A 26,110-nucleotide genomic window follows, 5' to 3' on the forward strand; every position below is an offset into this window, starting at 1 on the left:
GCCTTATCTGCAATCGTCGCAAGGGGAACAAATGAAGGGGAGAGAGAGAGAGAGAGAGAGAGAGAGAGAGAGAGAGAGAGAGAGAGAGAGAGAGAGAGAGAGAGAGAGAGAGAGAGAGAGAGAGAGAGAGAGAGAGAGAGAGAGAGAGAGACAGAGAGAGAGAGAGAGAGATTCCATGCGTGCTTTGAAAGGAAGGAGAGAGAGACAGAATCGTTTGAGACTTCTATCTGCCTGCTCCCTACCTGGCTCATGCCCACGTGTCTTCTTCTCCCTTCGTCCACTTGATTGTCTTCCCGCTATCTCCGTGAAGCCTTCCCCTTTTCCATTTGGTGGCATCTGCTTAGATACCCATTAATAAACCACTTTCAAAATTGACCACACATACGACATACTTGAATACCCATACTAATAGAGATCAGTTATGGCTGTTGTACTTGGCAAATATACTTGCTCTTCTATTCAATGGAAAGATGTGTGTTAGCTTAGTATTGTGCCATTTTCAATTTCAAAAAGTCCGGTTAAGGGCAACCTGGGAAAAGGAGAAATCCCGCCTCAAAATTGAGAAAAATAGTGTTAAAATCCAAGAAAAAACCTAGTTTTCTAAAATCTCCTCTTGAAAAATTTAAGGAAAGAAATTTTGTATGTTTGGAAAAATGATTTTTCATGAACACTGCAAGCTCTATTGAATAGAGATCAATTGTACAGGCTCATTTGGTGTTTACCTTAAACTTGGTAGGCCTCGTGACTTTGTCACTTGTTCCCTAGGCACTACTAAGGCCTCTGTCAGACGCAGGCGCCGGACAGGGCCCAAAAATCCCTGCTTGGGCTCTGGCTGTCACACACATTAGAGGCTCTCTCCTTTCGAACGTCTACATCAACAAATCAGCTGGTTCCACTTCCGCTTCTCCAGGCACGCGCAAGAATTTGTCGCCTATGTTCACAGGTCGCGCCCTTTTTGGTCTTCATGTCCGCTATTGGGCGAAGATGATCGAGCGGTCTAGGCCGGGTGAGCATTCATTGCAGCAGATGCACACAGTAGCCAATACCTTTTTGCCATGTCAATTGCACACACATACAGGCGGACGCGTGTGACACGAGCCTAACTGAATTCCAATTTCCAAAAGCCCGGGCCCGAACTTTCCAATTCATTAAAGACTGAATGGATGGGGTGCTTCTCATTTCCAATTTCCAAGGAAAGGAAGAGAGAAAGACTAAGCTGGAGCCTGAGAGGCTAGAGCTAGATCCACGACTCAGGAGTAAATTGTTGAATTCCCATTCCTTGGGCAAATCTATAGAGAAAGAGAGAGAGAGACAGAGAGAAGAAGAAGAAGAAGAAGAAGAAGAAGAAGAAGAAGAGCGATTGCAACAACCTAAGAGGGGGGGAGATGGCAAGCACAACAGTAGCCATGGCTAGCATTGTGTCGCCCACCACTCCTGCCTTGAACTCCACCGCCAAGGTCTCCACCTCTGTGGCGCCCTCCTTCAAGCCCTCTATGCTACCCATCCGCGCCAACAGCTCTTCCCAACCCGCCTGTCAGTGCTCCCGCCGTGCCCTCCTCTTTCTTCTCGCAACCGCCATCCCTGCTGCCATCTTCGCCAAGGAGGCTCTCGTCGTTGCTGCTACCATCATCAAGGTGGAAGGTCCCCCTCCTCCCTCCGGTGGCTTGCCTAGTACCGATAATGCCGATCAAGCCCGAGACACGGACCTTCCATTGAAGGAGAGGTCCTACTTGCAGGCCCTCTCTCCAATCAGATGCAGCTGCAAGGGCCAAGGAATCTTCCAAGGACATTGTGAATGTGAAAGCCCTGATTGACAAGAAGGCATGGCCATATGTGCAAAATGACTTGCACCTCAAGGCATCCTACCTTTGCTTCGACATCAACACTAGGTTTGCCTCAAAAAGCAAAGCAGAGAAGGAGTCTTTGAAGCCCCTTGTGGAAAATCTCTTTGATGAGATCAACAGTCTTGATTACACAGCCAGAAGTAAGAGTCTCCCCAATGCAAACAAGTACTACACGACGACTGTATCATCATTGAATGACATGCTGGAAAAACTTGGTTGAGTGCTGGCCTCAAGAATCTGCCACCATAATGCTATTGTAAGTGTGCGATTATGCTTTCCTAAGGAGCTCATACTTCTGTTCGAAAGAGAGAGAGAGAGAGAGAGAGAGAGAGAGAGAGAGAGAGAGAGAGAGAGAGAGAGAGAGAGAGAGAGAGAGAGAGAGAGAGAGAGAGAGAGAGAGAGAGAGAGAGAGAGAGAGAGAGAGTCCCCTGGACAGTGAGTACTTAGATCAAGAGGGCTGGAGAGAGAGAGAGAGAGAGAGAGAGAGAGAGAGAGAGAGAGAGAGAGAGAGGGAGAGAGAACGAAAGGTCTTGAGGATGGCTGCCGGATCTTCAATTCATAGCTCGTTCATAAGCGCCAATATGGAGGTGGACCTCGAGCTGGATCACTTAGACCTCTGTCAGACGCATTTGGCTACCATTTTCTTGGTGAGCTGGAAGCTAGTATTGGATGGACAAGAAAGTGTCCGCCCAGAAGTGAACCGGCACATGAGACATTATTATATTAATTTTAAACATCACCAAAAATAAAATAGATCAAAACCGAAACGGTTGCGCCTCTGTGAGTGTATGCGTGAGAGTGCGTCTGCGCCTGTCTGAGTGAGAGAGAGGTCACCATCTCTGATTTCCACATGGTGTCAATGGGTTAATCTTTCCTACCTGGAGGTGGGCTTGCTTGTTTCTCTGCTCCAGGCCTCCTCTCTCTCTCTCTTGCCTTTGTCTCACGACCCCTCATGTAAGCAGCCACTTGTCTGCACATCAATACAATGGTTTTGATAACCTTGGAAGAAAGAACACTGCTGCCCATGAGGAAGAGTGCTATTATGTTCTTACGTGTCAGCAAAGGAAGAGTGATAACCCTACAATGCAAACAGAACCAAGCACTGACATTCGCTGAAGCCAGAAAATTGTATTGGAGAGCAACCAAATATCCATGTTTCTCTTTATAACAAAGAGAGAGCCATTGTAAGACTGGCTTCGAGTGTTTTGTGTTATCCTAGAAAGAAGTGCCATGATCAAAGCTACAATTGACTAGACATCGAGACCATTTTGATTGGCAGTTATGTCAACACCGAGAAATGCCCAAGACATCAAGACCCTTGCTTCTGCACCTTTGTTATTCGGCAGAGTTGTCACTTTGACTGAGGAGGAGCGTTTGCAAGGGGGCCAATGTGGCAACCAAATCGGCGCCAAGTTATGGGAGGTGGTATGCACAAAGCACGGCATTGATCCCACGGGGTCATACGTCGGTGACGCTGACGTGCAACTGGAGAGAGGCTGAAATGACGTTGTCCGCAAAGAGGTTGAAAATTGCGACTGCCTTCAAGGTGAATGCCTTTAAGATCTCATTCTATCGTTCTTTTATTCTATTTTATTCTGTGAAATGCTCTTTTTCATGCCTTCTTTGCCATTTCTCCGATGTTACAGTTCCATTTATGTCTGGTATAAGGATTTTGTTGTCAGTTGTTTATATTTGACAATGTAGCTAGCGTGTGCAATCGTCTTGTTTGAAAACAATGTTCAGATTTGTCCTTAGTGAAGGTTGTCAGGTTTCTTTAAGTGAAATTTTCACCGATGTTGTTCTAACTTCTCTAGCTTCCTAGTATCCCCCCTCACTTGGTAGACATTGGCTTTAGATCTACGCTCACCACTACCAGCCAGTGCTAGATTCCAAATTTGTTTCAAATTAGCAAGGCTTTTCCACAAACTCTTTCTTCAATTAATGTTGATTTGTAAACTGTATATTGTTTCTATGCTTGAGATGTTTGTCTATACACTGTGATGCAAGCTTCTGTAGTGGCAAAGCTTCCTCTTTTCAGACTTCTTCGGCAAGGATGATGACAATGTGAGGAGGAGTTTGTGTTGACGCTCACAATGGGTGGCGAGCACCTTGCAGGGGAAGCGATGCATGACTTGTGGTCTTGCTTGTGATGGCCATAGCAATCTAGGGATGGGCCAAGGTGCATGACTGCTATTTGCGCTGCATAAAAATGCGAGACTAAGCTCAGTAGGATTAGGTTGGGCTGGCACTCGAAATGGATGAGGATGGCAGCATGATGCATGAAGATGTATGCGCTTGCCACCCCTTATTTGAAATTGGAATCTCTAAACAAATCAATGGTTTTTATTTTTTGAAGCCATTAGGAATACATATCAATTAGGTGGTACTAGCTGCAAGATAATCGAAAAATCTCCAGAATCTTTGAAAATGCTCTCCCATGTGAGTACGTAGGTCCTTGGAGATGTCCTGGTGGTGTTAAGCAAAAGAGAATGAAACAAAGGTGGAGACTGATCGTAGGTGTCGAGGAGGAGAATACGTCACCATGGAGCATAGGGCGAGTAGTGAGGCTAGGCGCGACAAGCTCAGAGAGCCGGGTAGGGATGGCGCAGGACGAACATTTTTTTTTAATAACAAACAAAGCGCCTTCATAGTCTAGGCACTTTGATGCAGTGGTTAGCCAGTATGATTTGTTTACGAGAATTCTAGAGTTCGATTCGCATGCTAGTTTTGCTTGGAAGGTGCGCTGCAAAGGTGAGGCAAAGAACTATTATATAGCTGGGTTTAGGAAAGGGGACATAGGTCAGGTACAACATAATGGTTAAGATAATAATATGAGCATGTTTAGCTCTCCTCAGGTTACAAATTCTATAGTCTCAATTTGTCACATGGTCAAATGGCTTGACCGGGTGTGCCATCTTGAGCTATCGATTTTTACCTTCAGTTCTTCTACCTATGCATATGGCTTGACCGGGTCTCTTGAGCTATCCATTTTTACCAAATGTGTAGTTGTGCCTCTTTTTATGATAAAAAGCGTTAAAGTTTTTAAGTCTGTTAGTTTTTTTTCCATGTAGTTACAAATTCTATAGTCTCAATTTGTCACATGGTCATATGGCTTGACCGGGTGTGCCATCTTGAGCTATCGATTTTTACCTTCAATTCTTCTACCTATGCATATGGCTTGACTTGGTCTCTTGAGCTATCCATTCTTACCAAATGTGTAGTTGTGCCTCTTTTTACGATAAAATGCGTTAAAGTTAATAAGACTATTAGTTTTTTTTCCATGTAGTTACAAATTCTATAGTCTCAATTTGTCACATGGTCATATGGCTTGACCGGGTGTGCCATCTTGAGCTATCGATTTTTACCTTCAGTTTTTCTACCTATGCATATGGCTTGACCGGGTCTCTTGAGCTATCCATTCTTACCAAACGTGTAGTTGTGCCTCTTTTTACGATAAAAAACGTTAAAGTTTTAAGACTGTTAGTTTTTTTTTTCCATGTAGTTACAAATTCTATAGTCTCAATTTCCCACATAGTCATATGGCTTGATTGGGTGTGTTATCTTGAGCTATAGTTTCTTGCCAAGACACGTCTAGCATACCTTGGGTCTATATGTCACACATACACAATGTCTTTATTTTGTTAGTTTTAAGACGGTTAGTTTTTTTTTCCATGTAGTTACAAATTCTATAGTCTCAATTTCCCACATAGTCATATGGCTTGATTGGGTGTGTTATCTTGAGCTATAGTTTCTTGCCAAGACACGTCTAGCATACCTTGGGTCTATATGTCACACATACACAATGTCTTTATTTTGTATATAATTACAAATATAGTCTCAATTTGTAACATGGTCATATGACTGGACAGGGTGTGCCATCTTGAGCTATCGATTTTCACTTTCAGTTCTTTTAGCTTTCAAAGTGAAATATGGTATACCAATGTGTCACATTAGGTTAATGCAGGAGCTTTCATGTGATAGTTTGAAATAGAATCGAAAATATCTATATATATGTAGTTTGACTTGAATGCTTCTTCTTTTTAATAGGATATCTATATAGTCATTATGGCAGAGGGTAAGAAGAAGGCATTTCTTCAGTCTCTAAGGTTAACTCTCTGCAAGGTGATTAGGGAATTGCTGAAGAAGCAGTTAAAAAATATCGTGCAAAATGAGACGCTCATGGACAAAATGCTTAAAAAAGAAATTGGAAGTGCGGTCTTCAAGGAAACCTTTGTTATAAGCAAAGACAAAGCTTGCTAGTCTGCTTATAGTATCATTGGTAACATGGAAAAGTGCACCCATGATTTATATGAAGCTCTTTCCGAAGGTGTTCAGTTGATAAAGCTCAAGGCTTGGTGTGCAGAAAGAGAGAAAAGTAAGCGTGTCAATATAGATACACAATATGTGTTATTTAAAAAGCTACGAAGGGAGTTACAAATTATGTAGTTGTTTGCAAGTATTCTTGTTTATGAATGGGGCTTGTCTTTACAAATAAGCAGACTCGGGTATGGCCATCAAGGAGATTGTGATTAACTTCAATAAAGGGACAGGGCAAACAAACACACTTGGTTTTGTTATGGGGAGAGAGGGAGCCATTTGCCATGTTTTGATTTGATTTATGTATTTATGTATACGGCAGCCATAGGACATGGACATCCCATTTTGTTGATTGTGCAGTATGAGAAGCATGACATACTAGCACTTGGAATGTAGTTTGGTTTTGAGGGTTCTTAAGTTAATTTGGTAGGCTACTTTTATGTTTTCTATCTTTTGTGGTGCATATGCCCTATCAACTACCTCATTTGTGCTAATTTTTTTGATTTCATGCTTCTTTTAGTGCTAGGATTCATTATGGATGAGTCTGCCCTTGATCTCTGGAGTCATGACAGAAACTTAGTACGCTGAACTTTGTGTTGATTTCTGCTCATGTGTGTGCGCGTGTGGTGTGTGTTGTGTTGGGGAGCATATGTTAGTACCTAGTTCTACACCCACTATTGGGCACTGACAACGTTAGTGGGAATGTCGTGGTATTTAGTCAATACTATGCATGATGGAGCTGATGGTTATATTGTCTTGTGGGTGACTACCATGGGTCTATACCTTGCACTTTCCTTCGAGGGTGAATTTGGGCTTATCGTGGATTCATCTAGGTATACTTTTATGTTTTCATTTTGTGTTTGTTTTGTACATGATCGTCTATCGATGTGGACATGGCCTTTTGGTAATCGTGTGATTAGACTATGTGATTGAAGGTTTCCTATGTACTATGATATGCAGGTCATAATACCACTTTCAAGTTAGATTACTTTGACTCTATTGAAAATGTGTTTGATTTTAATGTGTAATATAATCTTTAAATCCCACGTGGGAGCCCAAGATGAGGTGGGCAATTTTTTTGGAAAAAGAAATTATGTGATAAAAATCCCATGTGGGAGCCCAAGAAAAGGGTTTACTGATTTTTTTTGACAAAGAGGTCTCCTTACAAAGGAGGCTCTGGCGAAATTTTTAAGATTTATATTTTATGTACAAATTCAAAATTAAATATAGACGGTGCTTTTTTAAAGTGCATTTTGCTTAAGCACAGACGTGCATTCATATCACATATAATTGTTTTTGTTCAAAAAGATTAATCTTTAAACGAGTTGTTTTGTAATGTGTTTTGATTTGATGAGTGAAGTTTTTCATGGTTGTTTAAGAGTATGCATTATTTGTTATTTAGAGAACAATTCATTTCATATGCGTGTCTTAAATCTTATGTGGGAAGCTTACTAAGTAGGTGGCTAGTATCATATGTTTTGAGATTGAGATTTGTATCAGTTTACAAGGCAAATGTTATTTGTTTTTTGACAAATTACATTGAAACAATTGGTTTATTTTAATTAGTATTCATTATATTTTTTGCTTTTCATGGTTTTTTCTCTTAACATCTATTGCAAATGAAAACACAATACAATGTACACTTCTGTTCATTTGCAGTTCAACATGTATTTTTGCAAAAGCATGTGCTTCTAAAATTGTTATGTTACTAGTATACATAAAATAGTGAGTCATTACATTCCGTACGAAATCCGTATAAGGGGGGATGGTTCATTGCGAGAACGTCCGTATCTTGTGCGTATGTAGGGGGGTAGGTTAGCATGTAAGATACCGTACATAGGGGGGTTTCTCCAATTTTGATGCACGCATGTGACATCCCCCCATTACTAATAGTGAATCCCCCGGGGGCCAATGTGGCCCAAGTGGCTATATGTGTAAGTATGCACATTCGTACAATCGTGAATCATTCAAGTGGCTTCACTCTACACCCATCATCTCCATGCAATGTGCAAACCGCTCTGAGGATAAGCTCTTTGTGAGAGCATATGTAGGGTTATCATTTGTATACACCTTGATTAGCTCTATACACTCACTAGCCAATATGTTGTGTATCACATGATAACGGACTTCTATGTGTTTTGACTTGGAGTGAAACATGGGGTTCTTTGTTGACGCAATCACACTCTTGACTATCACAATGCAACACTAGAGTGTGAGTAATGCCAAGATCTCCCACTAGGCGAGCTAATCACACAGATTCCTTGCTAGCATAAAAGCTTACCACATACTCTGCCTCTATGGTGGAAGATGATGTACAATTCCTGGCGACATGATCTCCATAACACGGCTTCTCCAACAATAGGAAAACATAGCCAGACGTGGATCTTTTACTATCCACACAACCTATATAATTTTTCATTTGTGTAACCCACAGTGGATGCATCACTATTCCTAAAGCATAAGAACTTGTATATTTTGCCTTTCAGACATTTGGAGATGTGCTTCACTGCTTCCCAATGCTTTTTGCCAGGATTTTCCATAAATATGGTAACCACTCCCTTTGCAAAAGCAATGCCCAATCTTGTGGCTACCATGGCGTAGATAAGATTCTCAAGTACTAAAGAATATAGCACCTTGGCCATTTTAGCCATAAATCTTCTTACTACTCCCATTGCAAAATCAATGCCTGATCTCGTTGCTACCATGTCATACATAATTGCGAACTGCTGAAGACTTAGCACCTTGGCCATTTCCGCTTTCTTAGCATCAAATCATCATTCTTGCTAAGTTTCTCATATGCCTGCATTGGGGTACTCAATGTAGCCTTCACCCTTGCATATCAAAATGTTGTAAGACTTTGTGGATATACATTTTTTGTGACAATTCTAGTATTCCATGTTTCCTATCCCTCTTAATATGCATACCAAGAAAGTGACTTGCATATCCCAAATCCTTCATAGAAAATGTGTGCTAAGTGAATTTTTTAAGATCACTTTCTAGTAGTGAGCATATCATCGACATAAAGTATCAAGATGATAAGTGAACCATCGTTCAACTTTTGGGTATACAAGAAATGATCTTCTTGACTCCTTTTATACCCTTGGGAGTGCGTGTACTTGTCAAACTTCATGTATCACTACCTTGAGCCTTGTTTTAGGCCATATAATGCCTTATGCAATCTACACAATAGTTCTGCCCTTGTAGGCTTCTCAGGTTTGACTTCAAAACCCTCTAGTTGTTTCATATAGACATCTTCATCAAGGTCTCCATGTCCATCTCAACTAGTTCCTTTTCCTCAGTGGCTACTAATCCAAGCACAAGATGAAATGCAGTCATCTTGACCATTGGAGAAAAAATCTCATCAAAATCCACGCATTTCTTTTTCTTGATACCCTTAGCAACCAATACATCCTTGTGCTTAGGCTCGAGATTCTCTTTAGTGATAGTTTCATAGGTTGTCTATGCATTATTGATCATTAAAGATCACATGTGATATGCGAATAACGCTCCAAGATTCCATGTGCTAGAGATGATAACCCATCTCTCCACTTGCATCATATCCAATGAAGATGTATTTGTGTGACTTGGGGTCCAGTTTCTTTCTAGGCACGTGAGAATGCCTCACACCCAAACACATGCAATCTATCATGATTAGGCTTCTTGCTTATCCACATATCCTACAAAATCTTGTAGTTCAATGGTATATTAGGTGACCTATCAATTATACACACCACTGTCATAACAGCCTCTCCCCAAAACTCTTGAAGTAAATTTTCCATAGATAGCATGGAAGTGACCCTCTCCTAAATAGTCTTATTCATGCACTCGACATCTCCATTTTGATTAGGTGTATACGGCATAGTAAATTATCTTCTATACCTTGTTTTCTATAGAAGTCCTTAATTCAGTAGAGAGGTACTCTCCCCCATTGTAAGTGCACAAAGCCTTCAAGTTCTTGTCTGTCTGGTTATTGACCATACCTAGGAACTTTTGGAAGACACTAAAGACTTAGTCTTTCCTCTTCAAGAGGTAGATCCACACCTTTAGAGTAAAGTCATCTACGAAAGTCAAAGAATATAATGCCCCTCTAGAGACTTATGCAACATAAGCCCACATAGATCGCTATGAACCAAATCTAGAGGATTTCCTAATTTCCTATCTAATGGTGATGAGTTAAGGCTAGTCTTTTTCCCGTATATGCAATGATCACACAAACTAAAATCACAATAGTTCAACATAGGGATAAAACCAAACGCTTTAACTACTTTATTCCTTTTTGACTCATATGACCAAGCTAGTTATGCCACAACTCAGTAGAAGGAAGCTCAGCTACATATATAAAGTTCTCTTTCATAGAAGAGACATACAACAAATATAATGAGCCAGAATTTTGGTCTTTTAGCATGACCAAGTTACCTTTTTAATTATCCAAGAATCATTGCCAAACACTAGTGTGTGTCCAAGATCATCAAGCTGTCATGTTGAAACCAAGCTCTTACTAGTTAGCTTTGGCACATGTCTAACACCTCGTAGCATGAACTTAGTACCATTGCACATACACAATTTCATATCTTCAATGCTACATATCTCAAATTGATGAGAATCACCCAACTTATTTGAACCATGTGTAGAAGCATAGCTGCAGAACCACTCCTTGTGAAGAGTAACATGAAAACTGGCACATGAGTCAATAATCCAATCCTGCACATAGCATTTGTCAAGCTAACAACATCTCTGGACTCAAATCCAAAAGTGTAGACTAGTACATTTGATAGTTGTGGTATGTCATGAATAACATCAACATGTGGAGATGCAATGACATTGAGCTCCTCTTTCTTCACATTACTCTTAGGAGTGTAGAACTTATGACAATGGATTTATCCTTATCTCTTTGCAACAAACGAAAATCCTTTTGCCCAAATTCTTGAAGAGATACGATATGCAAAATGTAATATGTTTGGTACACCTAAAATATAAGAGATGAATTAAGCAAAATGTAATATGTAGTCTCTCTCTCTAAACTGCAAAGACAATGTGTTTCTCTCCTATAGGTAGTGCTTTTTTTTAGTCTTAACATTCTTTTGCAACTTGAGGTGAAGTAAAAATCTCTATGTCTGTATTATTTTGTTAAAAAAGCTCTACAAATTTTCAAAAAGCTCTAGATCACACTCCTCCTCCATGACGACCTCAACGCACGTGTTCAATTGAGAGGAAGTTGACTTGCTTCGAGCATGTGTTTTTGACTGGGCATGAAAGAGCTAAATAGAAAATCTCGAATAATGGATTACATGGACTATACATGCATAACATAAGTTATTGCCACTCTCAATGTAAGCAATAATCAAAACTAAGCAACAATGCCCACAAGTTGCTAGGCTCCACTTTTCTACGCCTTCCAGATATGAACTTGTGGACTACAAAATCGCCTCTATTCTCCATAGCTAGAGAAGGAGCATCTGCAATTGGTGGCCTTCGTAAGTCTCTGCTTGTGAGAGTCCTTAGTCGACTGAATGATGGATAACCATAGCATGATAGCATAGACGGGAGCTGACTCATTGAGACACAATTCACGTGAAGGAAATAAAGGCCCAAGATAATTAAAAAATTATCGTTGAAGGTTAGGTTGCATGTCTTCACACGACCATCCTCCATGGACAAACCCCAAGGGCCAAGAGTCACTAGTGACTAACCACATAAAAAATATCTAAACCATCACCATATGTCCATAGCCCTTTTAAAATTTGAGTTTGGTTTTTGAACATTCAAGAAGTCTAAAGAACAGTTACGACTCTAGTAGCCTAGTAAAAAATATTTTTAAGTTACTTTCACATTTTAATCCTTTTACAGCTTGTAATTTTGTAACCCTATCTGGACAAAAAGAGAAGCGACCATATTAGATTTTTGCAAATGTAGCAAATTGGCAAAATCCAGATGCCCAAAACGTGCATGCCAAAGTTTTGCATTTGAAATAGCCTTTGAATCCTCAACTGTAGTAGCAAAATTCAACCCACGCTTACTATTCAAAGTGAGATTATACAGCCCACGACAAAAAATGCCAGATGCAACAATTTCATCACCAAAACTGAGATCCTGAACTGTACATCTCTCATCCACAAATTTCACAACAAGACCAAGTCTAGCAAGTGTAGATATAGACAAAAGATTCTTCTTTACCTTAGGTACATAAAGTGCATTAACAAGCATAAAAGAACTGCCATTCAAAGTAGTTAGCATAATCTTTCCTTTTTTATTTCTTTTTTTTATGATTCAACTTTGCCACTAGATTTTATTGTATTTTTTATCTCACATTTTCACCCAGAAATATGGAGAGAGACACCAATATATAGAGAGAAAGACGTAGAATGAGAAAGAGATGAGGGTTGAGAGAGAGAGAGAGAGAGAGAGAGAGAGCTTCAAAAAATCAACAAACTGGTAGTTTCATCAACAAACCAAAGGTAGAAATTGACAGACATGGAAATTTGATATGCTTAAAAGAATCTAAGCTTTTCTCGCAAGGTGGCGAATGGAAGGAGGTTAAAGTGCATGAGAAAATTATGTCTCCAAACTAGACAAGATCCTACTTTAGTCTCTATTTCCTCCTCTCTCTACCCTTCTCTCTCTCTCTATGTCTGTGTCTGTGTGTGTCTCTCCTCCCCCCCTCTCTCTCTCTAATACGCCCTTGCAAGCTCCACCATCTACTTGTATTTGCTAAAATACGGTTAAAATTTGTTGCATTTACTTGTATTTTCTTTTTAAAATCTTTTAATCTTGCAAGGATTTTGCAATATAATCCACTTTTCTAGAAAGGTTTGCCTCAGCTTGGCCTAGAGCCGGCAAAAAACCCATATTAGCCATTTGACGGCACACATTGGGGTAAAATTTCCTAGAACATCCTTAATTTACAAGGTGGTGAACCTACAGCCCCTTCTCCCCAGGTCCCCCCTCATTATGTACGGTATAAGTATCCCCAAATTTAAGGGCACCCCCTATTGTATACGCTTATGAAAGTTCTAACACCCCCCCCCCCCCCCCCCCCCCCCCCCCCCCCCCCCCCCCCCCCCCCAATTGTGCACTCACGTCCACCCTACAAAAGATACATGCAATCTCCTCCCTAGTAGGCTATTTAAAACCTTCAAGTTGCTTCATGTAAACATCCTCTTCTATCTCAGGATCACAAGAATGCATGTAGTAAGAGTCGTGGACGTGACCTGAAGAACGTTATAAATGCGATTTTAAAACTTGCTTTATCAAAATTTAGCTCTTTTTAAACTCTACACCTTTGTAGAAGTAGCTAATTCAGAGAATACAACAATCATATGATAGGATTAAGAAACACCATCATGAATTTCAAGAACCTTTACTAGTATTCCATATACTATTGTGCTATGGAGCTTCTTCTTTTCAAGCTCATAACTAAAGCCCCATAGATTCCACTCCTTTTCTCTGCAATATACTTGTATTGATTGTTTATTGATGCTTTGAAGAAGAGGACAATGGCTTATGATGATCAAGGAAGCTGTTAAATTTCTTGGGCCATAGAGATCTTAGCTTCCATGGTCCTATGTATACTCAAGCTTCTCTTTGTTGTAGAGAGCTCCAATAACATGAGTAATAAAATACCTTTAATTGGGGGGGGGGGGGGGGGGGGGGGGGTCGGCATTATGAAATACGGCTCTCAATTTTGTGTCATCTCATGTGAATCTTTTCCTTGATTTTGGTTATAAGCATAATTGTAATATGTGTGTAGAAATGATGCTTGGTTATGCACCCAAACATGTAATCTATGCTTAGTAAATTTATGCTTAAAGCAAGCTAAATCTATTTGATGTTTCAAACCCTCATTGACCCAACAAGCGTATTAGAGCCACAAGAGAGTACTAATTGCTTCGAGCTTGATTAATTTAGTAATGATTACTTTCTCTAGTCACTTCGGAGATTAACAAAGTATGATTACATTCTTGAGTACAAGTCCCATGAGCCACTATTTCCATAGCATTTATCAATCCAATAAAATATTGCTTTAATCTCCTCGTCCACTCTTTAATTGTGTCTTTAACTTAAAGCATCACTTGGGTCACATTCATCCCTCAATGATCAATTAGTGACAACTCAAGAGAATTTGTAATTGTGTATTTATTGGCCATAATCTAGTGTAAATTCAATCATAATCGAGGCCATTATCCGCCTAATTTGCATGTGATACTACTTTGTTTGAAGATGTGATGGAATTACCTTGATTGTGTGCTTCAAGAGCTTTGCTTCAACTTTATGTAGAGTGCTTAACCTCTGGATGTGGAGGAGTTGAGCATCCCTAATACCATTGTCATTTTTGGGTGTGTAAGTGTGGGTGCTATCCCTAATAACATTGTTATTCTTGGGTGTGAAAGTGTGACCCCATGCAAAGGCAGGCTTATAATTCACTTTTTTGGAAGTGCTCCACTAAAAGCCCATTTGGGCTGGTGGAAATCTCACCAATTTAAGGGTATTAGAACCATAGGTTGCCCGTTCAAGGCCCTACTTTTGTGGATAGAAATTGCAAGAAGGATTCAAATTGCAATCAAATTGGCTCTAAGAGCTCGATTGGGTCTAAGGAGAGGAGACACAGGGTCACATACTTTCATGTAGTGCTCAGACACCACCATTGTGAATTTTGGCCTAATGAAGCAGTGCGATCTTACAGGAGCCACTCCAGTGGGCCTCCTCAAAGCATCAATGGCACTATGATCAAAGAAAGAGTTCCCACTACAAATCAAGTGCTATTCTTCAAAGGGACTTATCTCACAAGACAGTGGTGCTATCCTCTAAACAAGAATTTCATAGGGACCTACATTGAATCTGACTAAACAAGATATGCTATACATGAAGACTCTAACAAAATACAAGGTAAATGTTTACAAAGTTACTGCATGTAATTTCTTATTTATAAATTGTGCATCTACAGCAAAGTTGATAGAGATGATGAGTGGAAGATAGCTTGGATGGGGTAGCCTCTTGCTTCCCCCCTTCATCTGATCCTTGCATTAGGCCCCAATGAGTCCACTAATTGTATACGACAATCAACAGTGTCCACAAGCAAGATGATCATAATCAATCAAAATCAAGCAAGACAATCAAGAAAAAGACCATAAGCAACCAATTGTAAAGCTAGCAGTGTGGAGTTACAATTTTCTAGAAATCTTTCCCAACTAAAAGTTCCATCAAAGTAGAATCGAAATGCCGTATGTTGCATATAATACTAACACATTCTGGCACTCTTTGATCTATCATGCCAACGGCCAATTTTGTCTCGACCATTTCTAGAGCTTCTGTATTTGGTAATAAGTTACCATATGCTGGAAAAAAAAACACAAATTAATCAAGAAAGAATAAATAAGGTAATAATCCCATGGTTAAATTGAGCAGGGCAAGCATGGAAGCAACACCAAATTTGGAAAATTTGAAGGAAAGCCTATTCCTTAAAGAAAGCTATGGAGATGCAAATTTAAGATTGGGGGAAATAAGAGGGGAGAGAATATATGATTACATTTTTGCAGTTCACTCAACTTCCAAGGATGTGAAAAGATGAGAGGAGAAGTTTTTAACATCATAGGAATTATCCTAAGAGACCTCAAAGTTCTATCCGATAAGTGTTGAACTCAAGACCTGTTATTCAAGAAGGAATTGAGGTAACCAATCTACCACACTTTGGTGATAAAAAAGTTAACTTCAATGAGTGTTGAACTCAAGACCTGTTATTCAAGAAGGAATTGAGGTAACCAATCTACCACACTTTGGTGATAAAAAGTTAACTTCAATTCCTCTTCTTATTTAGAGACACCCAACCCCACATACACACCCATGAGAAGAGAACTTTTAACATCATAGTTATAGTCCCAAGAGACCTCAAAGATCTATCCAACAAGTTTTAAACTCAAGAAGAATGAATAAAGTACAAATAGGTCTCATAGGCATCGACTGAACGGTATACACACAGTTTGCAAAGGGAGTTTCAGCCAACCTATGCAATACACACTTGAAATCAGGAGTGATGAGAAGACTTTAATGAGTATGCCAGGCAAAATCAAGACTCTAATGAGGATTGTAAGACGATCAATCTGGTCACATTTTGAGGACCTAACTCCATTCCCTCTTTTTGTCTTTTCCTTCAAGGCAGTAAGACACAATTCATGTTATCTAAGCCAAAGCCAACTACTATTGTGTTTGCCATCACTACGAAGGTTGGTAATACCGCAATGCAACCAATCAATTTGCATATACTTGCAAGCCAAAACTGCTTAGACCCTATGCTTGAAAACTAATCATTCATTTGCTAGGTTCTTGCAGACAAAAGACTAAAGAACTCGTCTATTGCCTCGATCAGCGTCTTAGGCACTGCTCACACCTTGGGACTAAGTGACACCCATATTAAATGCGGGGTGGAGTAATGGGATCGACGGTCGGGGCTGCAGGGCGGAATCTCGAGGCGCACTAAACCTGGCTAGCGGGAAAAACGAGGCGCGCCATCAAAAAGGCGAGGCGCATTAAACATGGATAGCGGGAAAAATGAGGCGTGGCGGGGCGATTTGAACCCAAGACCTGGCCGTCCGAGTTTAGGGTCACATAGGCTAACCACCTCACCCGCGCACGCATTGTGTACTCACAACCCTTTTTACAACATTATATTATAAAATAAAATGCATTTCCCAGGCTGTCCAGGTTTAGTGCGTATCGAGGTTTAGTTTTTTATTTGATTTTTGGGGTTGTGATCTTCTCAGCTTTCGTGCGTGAGCTTCTTCGCCTTTGATCCCATTGCCTCCCCCTCTTAAAGATAGGTGTTACTTAGTCCCGAGGCTGCTCACATGATCCATAGTAATTAGTTAATTTTTGAAAATTGTGTCTCATGCATCATCACACATGCACCAAATAATTATTTGTCTTATATGCAACTGTGCAGGCCCCAGGGCATTTTGTAACTATGCAAATTTCGGCATAGTTGAATTGGTAACATATTACTAATATGTGATGCACACATGACCACATCCTTAGGTGTGATTGTTGAGAAGGAAAAACACAATCACACGGACAACATGCCGTGAAGCAGGAGAGGCGATGAGAGAGAGTAGGGATACGGAGCTCTAATAAGCCTATATCTTGTCATGCACCACGCGTCATCATCCTCGCTTCTCCACATGACTAAAGAATGCGGGGTCTTTAATGAAGACCCCGTCATGGGATCGACGACGGGTGTGGCACGCGCAAATTTCAAGGAAGATAGACGTCCAACAAAAAATGCAAGTCAACATTTGCCCGACGATTCGAACTTGGCACCTTGGCCAACGCATTTCAGTGTCAACAAGGCAAGAAATCTATACTATATATAATTGAGCTTAAAATTTTCAAGGAAAGAGAGGGCATCCATGTGTCACTCTCTCCTTCATTTCAAGAACCTCAAGAAACATTTGGTTTGAAATGTAAAAGTAAAAGGTAAGTAGCAAGAAACATTTGGTTTGAAATGTAAAAGTAAAAGGTAAGTAGCAAGTACTCTGAAGGGTAAGTAGCAAAGTGAAGGGTCAAGGCCCTTAGGGGTTTGTAGCAAGTACTTGATGGTAGCAAGTACTTCTCATTTTAGTCAAAAAGTCACAATACTTAGTACTATATATATATTTATATTATTTAAACTCTTTAGCAAGGCCATGGAGTGAAAGCCATGGAGTTTCACTCCAGCTTTCAATTTTGACGGGTGATTACTTTTGTTTTTGTAAAGGGTGGCTCTACTTAGTAGCTTGAGAAAATAACGAGAAGCGAGCTATACTACGCATCGATAAGTTGGTCCGTCTCGAACGTGTGTGTGTGTGTGTGTGTGTGTGTGAGAGAGAGAGAGAGAGAGAGAGAGAGAGAGAGAGAGAGAGAGAGAGAGATGCGGCACATCACAAGTTTGAGAGAGAGAGATTAGGTTTCATTTTCTATAGCACCGTTGTGTTTGTCGCAGGTCTTAGAGAGAGAGAGAGAGAGGGGGGGGGGGGGGAGGGGGCGGGGGGATCCCATTCAGTCCTGTTGAGGAGTGTGTGTGTCTATTTTTGTGTGTGTGTGTGTGTGTGTGTGTGTGTGTGAGAGAGAGAGAGAGAGAGAGAGAGAGAGAGAGAGTGCCATTGATTGGCCTTGGTGCTTGACAGAGAATGCTCCCCCGCCTCCCCCAAACTCGATTGCCTACTACTACAGTGCTCACGGCAATGGTCGTGCAAGGCGGGTCTTCGATTCAATGTTGGGAAAAATGTATCTCATCTTAATATCATGTCGTTTTCAATTTCAAAAATGCAGGTTGAGGGCAAGGGGAAAAGGAGAAATTCTGCCCCAAAATAGAGAAACATAGTGTAAAAACCTACAAAATAAACCTAATTTTCTAAATTTCCTCTTGGAAAATTAAAGGAAAGCAATTTTGTATGTTTTAAAAAATGATCTTTCCAGAACACTGATGTGATTGCATTGGAGGATGATCATTGCCAGTCGAGGGTATTGGCCTTGGTCTTAGAGTTAGCAATCCTTTGCTCATTTGGATCCTCCTTGGTGCTGCATACCTAATGTGGGCCCTTTGCCTCGCCCTAGAAATGATGACTACAGTCTCTTATTGTAGGGTTGCCACCATGCATGTGCCTCCATTGTAGGACTGCCTCCATGTCATTTTGTTTACATTTAGAGCCTGGTCACTTTGGAATGGCTAGATAGCCTTCTAGTTTTGTTTACAAGTCAAGAAAACTGGTGGCTTCGAAGATAAAATGCTTGATTAGTGCCCGTTTCGAGGCTCTTAACTATCACAGTTAGATAGTTAGAGAGAGAAGAGCTGGCTCATCACCGAGCAAAAAGCAAGCTCGCTGGTACACGCGACTAGGCTCTTGGCCTCTCACATGCTTCATTTTAATCCTACAAACTAGACATGAAGCCTGTGTGTGTGTGTGTGTGTGTGTGTGTGTGTGTGTGTGTGTGTGTGAGAGAGAGAGAGAGAGAGAGAGAGAGAGAGAGAGAGAGAGAGATGTTTTTCTTCCTACTGACGTGGTTTGAGACCCGTTAATCTTGAGACCAACTAATCTTGAAGTATAGGCAAACCTTATCCAATCCAAACATTGTTGGTAACAATTTGTCATGTTGCATAGCAAGTTAGAAGAGAGAGAGAGAGAACAAGAAGAAGAAGAAGAAGATCACAAGAGACCTAGAAATTTTAGCTGATGAACGTTGATTCTTGAACTCAAGGGCTTGCATGCTCACATACTTATACAAGGAGAGGGGGACATAACTTTTAATATCATAAAAACAATCACAGTGACCTTAAAGGTTAACGCGAGAGAGAGAGAGAGAGAGAGAGAGAGAGAGAGAGAGAGAGAGAGAGAGAGAGAGAGAGAGAGAGAGAGAGAGATCATTCTTAAAGGTCAGATTGACCAATGTGACCAAGTACAACATGTAGCATGCTTGAAGACTATGGATATAAGGGTGGCCCCACTGACAAGTTGAATCCATGAGGTGGCTAGGAGAGAAAGACATGTAAGCCATGGTATGGGCTAAAATGTGGGTAAAGCAAGTTTGATGTGATCAAAAGTTGAGCACTCATGTAGGGTATGATGATCGTACTCTCAAATTGTTAAGAGATATAATTCGCGTACAAAAAGAGACTCTCCTCCATGTAGTGCCTCGATGCTTTGTGTCACATTTAAGGGAGTGGGAGCTAAGCCAAATGGCTGCTATGGTATAAAATATGGGTAAGGGCAAGCATGTGAAGGATTGAATACAGTTTGCTCTCTCAAAGAAGAACATGTGAGTGTGTGTGTGTGTAGGTGTGTGTGTTTTGCAGCACGCCCTTTCATTGCCCTCACATTTTAAGGTGCCAATGGTGCCCAAATGAACACAAACAAACAATATGCGCCTTATATTACTTACCTGCTTATGGTCAATTGCAAAAGACCTCAACATCCATGGGATGAGTCTTGCTAGATGCAAGTGTACATGCTAGCTGATTGAGTGCAATCCAACGGTCTGTAAATTTTGAAATTTACCCACATATAGAGACAAAGTCGCTATAGCCATGCAATCACACTCAGGTCGCACACCCATCATGAGTACATCCTTTGAGAAAAGCAAACGACACACTTCTCACCAAATCAATTGTGCATACTGATAGCCGTTTTTCGGCTCTCCATAATTGCCATACTAGATTACTCCACCCTACCAAATTCACCCAAACGCTATGGCTATCCCTACCATTTCACTGTACATAGGCGTGTGTGAGTTAGGGGGCTTTTCCCATATCTTCTTAAAAACCCTCAGCTAGCTAGTCACTGGGCTAGGTGAGCCAAAAAAAAATAAAATAAATAAAAAAATAAAAGTATATTATGGCCTCTTTGTGTGTAAATATTTCATTGTATATATGGCCTAAATATAGGGATTTTTTATAATTATTTTGGTATTTTATTTAAATATTTCTACTTAGGTATGTGTTTTATTAAACCTATGTACACCTTCTTTCCTCCTCTTACACCATAATTATATTTTTTTGCCAATATGTATATACTCTAACCTCATATTTTTCCTTTATACAAATCACTCCCACATTTTCACCCTCACCCTCGTGAAAACAAAAAACTGATTTCTACTCATTGGTTACGTTTATTATATTATTTACTTGCATACCTTTTCCTCTTTCACCCAAAATAATTCAAGGAGGGACCATATCATATGATTCCAATATCTTTCCATATCCATAACTCCTCCATATTTTTATTATTATTTTTACTCATTATTCTAACACCATGTGCTCATTGAGCTCAAGTCCATGAATAGTCCATACACTAGTCCCACCATGTATATATTTCTTTATTCACCAATAATCCTCCTCCATGTATGTCTCAAGGGCAACTTGGATGCTTTGTATTATAATATGACAAAGGAGGGGCTTACTCTTGGATGCATTGTACAAATTCAACAAAGGAGGGGGCCACTAAAAGACTTTTGCAGGCATAAAAAACAGGCTTTTTGGTGAGAATTTTGGCACCTATCTCCACTCCGAATTTGGAGCGGTGGTCAAAAGAGAAAATGTAGCCCACGCTTTGAATAATCACCTCAAATGTTTTCATGAATTTTGGAGCTACCAGCGGTGAGATATGATTTTTTGAGTGGACCCCAATCTGCCCACTTTTCTCTCAAGTAGCCCTTAGTCTTCTCTCACCCTTCCACACACCTACTCACTCTTACACATCCCTCCCTCTCCTTCCCTCACTCAAACCCGCAATTTCCATGGCTTCTCCCACCCTCTTCACCATTACCCTTCTCTCTCATCCTTATAGTTCTTTTATGAACCTCTACATACATACACCCTCTCCATGTCTCTCTCTATTGCTTCTATGTTACAATTTCATTTACCTCTCCTAAAATATCTAAAATTCAGCATCTTAACCATGATAACTTCTGCAAATTGAGGATTTTTCATCAACAAATCCTCTTTTCATCGTGGTGGTCAACCGTGGCGGCGGCGTAAAGAAGCGAAGAAGAAGAAGAAGACCAGCGGTCATTTTTTCCACAATCTACACAAGGGTGAGTTCAAGCTTCTTCAAAGCTTCACCATCTCAATGATTCTCTTTTAATTCACCCCTCTTCCTTCATCAAATCAACTCACTCTACCCATTGTAAATGTAACATTAACTTTCTAGTGATTACTAACGACTAACATACTAACACAAAATAGCATTGACCTAACCATAAAAGACACCTCACCTCAAGACATGTATAGTAACTCTCTCTCTCTCTCTCTCTCTCTCTCTCTCTCTCTCTCTCTCCCCTTCCTTAAAACTTACTTTCACCTTATCTACCATCAATAATGCTCTCTTTTGAGCCCACACCCATGACTCAAGCAGACAAAGAAGGCCCGCAATGTTTTGATATTCAAAAAAATCATAATCCTGATTTGTTAGCTTGTAAATTAGGATTTTCAATAATCTTAATGAGGGGTCTCCAACCTATAAATAGGCCCTCTCCTTCTTGTAAAACAACCTCCAATATCTCACATAGCACCCCAACACTCTATGCGTGAGGAGAGACTTAGGTGTAGCAACCACTTGTGAGCTTCACTATTGGTGTGAGAGAAGCCTTCAAGCTACACATTGCAAGTGAGAGAGCGTGAGTTCCACAAATCTCAAAACCACTATTGTATATGCTCCTTCATCATCAATAAATTGAGGTTTGGTGCATCAAAGGCGTGATTCGACGTTCAAATCTTCGTCCTTCCATTTGTGCAATACGGTTTGGTGAATTCAAGGTGACTTGTGTATTTTGAGTTTTTATCGGTTGATCTTGATTATAGAAAGTGTTTTAGTGTGTTTTTCATTGCCAGCTTTGTGTCCATTGTAAGAGGGTATTGTGGTGAGAGGTCTCCCACACCCTAAGACAGTGTGTGTGTGTTTTGGCAATGATTAGCAATCACTAAGCATTGAGTGAGTTTTGTACAAGTTTCACGATAGCATCATAACGAACCATCTCCATTTGCAAGTCACAAATAAGGTATTACGCAAGATCCTTTCCTCTCTCTCTTCCCTTTGCTCTAGCTCTCTCTGGTCCAGTTTGTGTGTGTCTTGGTGTGAGGTTGTTTGTGTGTGTTGTGTGGTGCATCTTCTTGGTTGTGCCAAAATCTCTCTTGCGTCCTAGTTCGCATACCATAACTAGGTGGTGCCCTTATCTTGTTTGGGTTTGGCTGTGGGTTTGTTGTTGTGTTGTGCTTGTGGTTGCCCCAGCCCCAATTGAACAGCACGGGAGCCTTGAGGGGTGTTTAGAGGTCGCCTCTCTTGTTGCCCGCCCCGGACCGCCTCAATTTTGGTGCCCCCACGGAGGACAGGCTTGTGTATGTTTTGTGTAGGCTCAACCTTTAGCATAATCAAGTAGCTTGCATGAATCACGAGAATTTGTATGATCCCTTCATTCCCATTGCAAGGCAAAAGGTACACATAATTGTTAGTACTAAGTTGCAATTTCAACGTGTAATTCGTAGAATTTTAGGTCCTCTTAGGTTAGCAGAGATAAACGCATCAGTAAATCCTTTTATTTTGCCTCTCATTAGGTACGACCTTAGTTTGGACGTCTATATTTTTGTTTTGTTTTAAGTATAAGGTCATGCATAGACAATGGATAATGGCCCAAGAATAGAGGTTTTCCCCTTTCATTTCACTCCACACATTAGAATAAACATTGCAATTAGTAGAAAAATCCATTTTCAACAACGTATGGTGTTCATGTTTGGTGCCCAAAGAGTAGGAGAAATTCTCGCGTCACCAAACCCTGTCATCCTACCTCTCATTGATTATCATAGGTCATTTGATGTGAATATTTTCATTTTGTTGTAGAATAGATTGCAATTTAGATAATATTATTGTGTAGATCTTTTAAAGAAAGAAAAAACAAAACGCGTCACTTTGAAATCAATTCATTGGAGAACCAACGCCAAATTTCTGGATATCCTCTTTTCTTTGGAGAGCCTGGAGAGGATGCAGAATTATTTTTGGCAAATTTCAAGATGTCTTGTCGTATCAAGAGGATAGTAACTGATCAAGAACGTGTAGAAATGTTTGAGGTAGTCCTTAGGAAAGATGCTAGCACTTGGTTTGACTCTTTGCCTGAGGAAGTTAAAGAAAATTACATGGAAGTTGTCAATCATTTCAAGAGATACTTCTTTGATCCCCAAAACACTCAAAAGCTATGGCAAGACATTGTTTCTCATAAGCAAAAAGACTTAGATGACTACTACTTGTACAAGCAAGAGTTCCTACGTCTTTGGGCTCTATGGATACGAAATGTTGCTAACCCTGGTGATGGTGCAGAATTTCTAAAGAAGGAGAGGTTCATAGCCGGACTCTTTCCTGACCTTAAGGTAAAAGTTGAGGCGGGTGCACCTGCTACCTTTGATGCAGCTGAAACTAGGGCTGCTGAGAAATATAGGAAACTCAAGTGCTTAAGGGGGGAGGTTCCAATAGAAGGTCTTAGACCCAAAGGTAAGTCACAAGCATCAACATCTAAGGAGCTTCCTGAGGTAACGGTTGAAGTGATTGAGAAGTTGAATGAATCCTTAAGCAGCCTGTCAATTCACCTTGCACAAGCCGTAGGTCCAAAGGGACAAGCAAAGAAGTCTGAAGAGCGAGACCCACGACCTAGGAGAGTCTTGCAATGTTGGAATTGCGGAGAATCTGGACATGGGATGTATAATTGTCCTTGGCCCCGTGGAGAGCCAGGGAGACCTAACTTGAATTACCCAGTGATGAATGCAGGAGAAGGAGCTGGTCAACAACCAAGGCTTCTACAAAGGCCAAATGGACCAAGACCACCTCCACAAGGGGTAGAAGGAGTTCCACCTTTGCCAGATCCAAATGTGCATGTGGTAGAGGTGACAAACTCAAATGAGGTTGACATGGAAGCAAATGGCATTAAGCGTGGCCGAGGAAAAGGTAAAGAGAAAGAGGGTGTCCCATCACAGAGTGACCATGGACAAGGCAAGAAGGCAAAGGAGACCAAGGAAGCTAAGAGGACTCGACGTCGTATCAATCTCCAAGACTTCCCTCTTGGACATGGTATGGCTCCATACAACCTGTTGGAAGACATGCGAGGTAAGGGTCCTGATATCTCATGGCCTCAGTTTCTTGCATTATGCCCACAAGTTAGGAGGGATTTAACAAAGGCAGTTAGCACTAGGAGAAAGGTAAAAGAGAGTTTTCCTGTTGTAAAAATTGCACATGCTGAAATGAACGAGGATATTACACCTGTGCTAGATTGTTACATAAAAGGAAGATTGGTTAGGAAAGGTCTGGTGGATGGGGGTGCACAAATTTGCATCATGACAGAAGGGCTCATGCAAAGTCTAGGCATGCACATCCATGAGACACCTGAAATCAAAGTGAAAATGGCAAACAATAGCAAGGCTAGGTGCGTAGGCATTTGTAAAAATGTTTTTGTGGAGGCCTTTGGCATTAAGAAGGCAGTGGATTTCTATGTCATGTCGACCAAGGGAAGTGGTTATCCATTTATCCTAGGAAGACCATGGCTAATGAAAATGCGAGCTTTGCAGGATTGGGAGAGTGGAAAGCTAATTTGCAGGAATGACAATCACAAGAAGGTTGTCTTTGACATGAAGGAGCAACGCCAAGAGGAGCTCCATGAAGAATCATCTCGAAGTGAGACGGAAGAAGATTGGACTGAAAACACTTCAGAAGAAGAAAGTAGCGGCAACATTACTGAAGAGGAGTCCTCCATTGAAGTCATGGGGGTAAGGTTTAAGCCAAACAACCAGGAGACCTCTTCTCGAGGTTTGGAAGAAGTAGGTTTCCAAGAGAACCAAAAGGTGGAAGATGAAGGAATGTTAGAAGGTATGTTGTCTACAACACTTACAAAGGATGAAAGAGAGGAGTTCAAATGTGTGCTAAGGAAATTTCTGAGGCTTTTTGCTAAAGACTACACCGATGTGCGTGGAGTAGATGTTGTTCAACACAAGATTGAGTTGAAGCCAGAGGCCACACCTAAGGCTCAAAAGCTACGAAGGCTAGGAGTCATTAAGGAGCAGACTCTACTCAAGGAGGTAAGAAAGCTTCTAGCAGTAGGTTTCATTTATCCAGTGGAGAATTCAGAGTGGGTCTCTCCCGTTGTTGTCACTCCTAAGAAAAACGGAAAGTGGAGGGTGTGTGTGGATTACCGTCCACTCAATGAGGCAACAAAAAGAGATCACTTTCCCCTCCCATTTCAAGATGAGATACTAAATGAGGTAGCTGGTCATGAGAAGTACACTGTGTGTGATGGCTACTCAGGCTACTTTCAAATAGGTATCGCATTGGAAGATCAATTGAAAACAACCTTTATCACTCCTTGGGGTTGTTATGCTTTTAGAGTCATGCCATTTGGTCTGACAAATGCTCCTGCAACATTCCAACGTTTCATGAACATGGTGTTTCAAGCAT

At 40.7% G+C, this 26,110-nt stretch overlaps 1 pseudogene; it reads left to right on the plus strand.

Moving 5' to 3' along the window:
• Positions 1 to 1,382: 1,382 nt before the first annotated feature.
• On the plus strand, positions 1,383 to 2,079 carry LOC147465670 (oxygen-evolving enhancer protein 3-1, chloroplastic pseudogene; annotated as a pseudogene).
• Positions 2,080 to 26,110: the final 24,031 nt, after the last annotated feature.

Source organism: Adiantum capillus-veneris, chromosome 1 (genome assembly GCF_014529385.1).
Source record: "Adiantum capillus-veneris isolate H3 chromosome 1, ASM1452938v2, whole genome shotgun sequence".
Lineage (NCBI taxonomy): Eukaryota > Viridiplantae > Streptophyta > Polypodiopsida > Polypodiales > Pteridaceae > Adiantum > Adiantum capillus-veneris.